Source organism: Hypanus sabinus, chromosome 8 (assembly GCF_030144855.1).
Source record: "Hypanus sabinus isolate sHypSab1 chromosome 8, sHypSab1.hap1, whole genome shotgun sequence".
Taxonomy (NCBI): domain Eukaryota; kingdom Metazoa; phylum Chordata; class Chondrichthyes; order Myliobatiformes; family Dasyatidae; genus Hypanus; species Hypanus sabinus.
This window is the reverse complement of record NC_082713.1, coordinates 148430343-148432867: the sequence shown is the minus strand read 5'-3', so window position 1 is coordinate 148432867 and position 2525 is coordinate 148430343.

Here is a 2525-nt window from a genome sequence, read left to right as displayed (position 1 = left end):
AACTTCAAGGTCATTGGCTCGGGCCTGGGCAGCCTGTGCTGCTTCCTTCAGCGTGCAACAACGCTGACTGAGGTCTTCAATTTCCCCGTCCTTCTGACCACACAAGTGCTGCAGGTGATCAGTAATTCTAACCTGGCGTCTCAGACAGAGACGCAAACAACCAGAAGGCACCCCTTGGACTCCCCTTGGCTTTGGAGAACCCTGATTCCTTCAGGAGGGAGACCACATGATGGCCCAGCTTCACTCCACCGGGCTCTCTAACTGCTCAGACCAGTCCACTGGTTTTCCAGGGTCTGCCAGCATGCTGGCCAGACTCTCAAATCCCTCCCTTGCATCAGCCCACCCGGGGATCTTATCCTGGGTGCCTGCACTGGCTTTCTTCCCCTTATTCCAGAACATTATCCCCTTTGCTTGTGTCCAGCCAAAACCTATGAGACCCTGCTCCGCAGCGCCAAATGTTGTGATGGAAAATAACTGGTTCTTTGAGTCTCAACAGTAGAGGCCTGGACACACACAGTTTTAATAATAAGGAATTTATTTACAAGGGGAAGTCGGGTCAACACAAGTCGGGTCACTACAATACACAGGAAGCGGTGTGGGGACAGGGTACGGCTACACAAACAAAGAACAAGGGAAAAGCACTACAACAGCTATCCCCCTTGACATTGGATAGCATTTGGTGTAGGTCCGACTAAATTGGATGGCACAATAGACTTCCGCTGCATCAGGACTCCCGTGGTAGATGGTTCAGTCCTGATCTTCGGAGCTTCTTCCTCTGACTTTTAACGGTCGTTGGCAGTTAAAGGAGCATCACTGCCACCAACTGGACTGGAGTGTGGTGTAGAGAATTGGGAAATAAAACCTTTACTAGTTCTTTATCAAATAAAAGCTAAATTGTAGCCCAAAAGTCCTATATAGTAAGTAAGGAAATACAAAACTGTGAATTAAATTAAGGTCATTTACATAAATAAAATTTTAAAATGAAAATTGTCAACCCCAGGATAGTAGTGAGTCTGCATTTGATCTCTTTCAACCTTATATGCTTCACACTGCAATAGTATATGTTCAACTGTTTCATAATGATGACCAAACTTACACAACCCAGAATGTTTTCCAACAAGTTAAAAGGAATAATTAAGCATAGTACGCCCAATTCTTAAGTCGAGCCAATATAATTCTCTCCCTTCTTGTTTTGCCCCCTTCTCCCGGCAGTTTTATGTATTCTGTCCAGGTGTATCTTCGATGCTGTCTGCGCAGAATCTGTTTGGACTTTCTCTGACCCTGTGGGTCTCCTGCTGTTCCCTCCCATAGACGTGGGTTGGTGGGATAATTGGCCACTGTAAATCTCTTAAAGTGGGTTGGTGAGAGGTAGAAACTCGGGAGATCTGATGGAAATTTGAGGAGAATAAAGTGGGATTTACTCCTGAGTGGCAACATCACCCAGGATTAGTTGGCCATTAATCTTGATGACGGTGTGCGGGGCAAACTTTCACCCAGTGTGTTGGGAGTTTGCAGTGTCCCCGAAGGATGGTAATAGAGGCACGTATGATAGAGCGTTCATGAGGTGTTAGATAGTCACATGGAAGTCCAGAGAATGGAAGAATGTGGACATTGGGGAGGCAGAAGGAATTTATTTAGTTAGCCATTTAATTACTAGTTAATAATTAGTTGATCATGACGTGGTGGGCTAAGGGCCTGTTCCTGTGCGCTATTGCTCGATGTTCTGTTGTAATTTGTGAGATTGGGGGTGTAACAAACTGCCTGCTCCATTTATGTATTCAACAGTAACAATGTTTACGATTGATTAGCTGAAAATGTATACGTTGAGGAAATGAAAATGCAACTGTGTTGACAATCCCGCCCTGACCTTCCTTCCTGCGTTTCTCCGTGTAAAACACGTTTTCCCAAAGATTTGATGCAAAAGTAAAAATTGTACTGTTCCCCTGCGAAGAGCTGCCGTGTGCGGTTTACATCGCCGTGCCGTGATCGAACTGATGTGAAGCGAATGACATGTTGTCACGTAGAGGACCTGGGAATCCCAAGATGGGGTGGAGGAGGCAGCGGGGACTCCCGAATCCCGATCTCCGTCACCCCAAACCGACGAGTGGACACATTTTGTCCCCCCCCTCCCCCTGTGCAATTTACTGAAAATCGATCTGTTCGGCAAAGCGATGTCATAATTTAACGGAAAACTTCATAAATGCTGGTTGTTGTTCACACAGATTTAGTTCGGCGTCTCTTAAAACAAAGCAGGAGGCCTTCGAAACTCTGAAACACCTAGAAATTAATATGTCTCAAGAAAGTCGTTGGCTGGACAATGTATACGGCGGTGGTTTTCCCAGACTGGGGAAAACTGCAGTCTGTTTTCCCAGGGTCTTTAAGCTTTCTCGCTACTGTGGTAAAAGTGCGCTGCGGTGTTGTGTTCGGCTCTGTCAGTCACTGTCGTGCTGACCTATTCCAGCCCCTCCTGAAATGGGCATATCGGCGACTATTTATAAAGCTAGACCAGAGAGGAACGGTTCGTG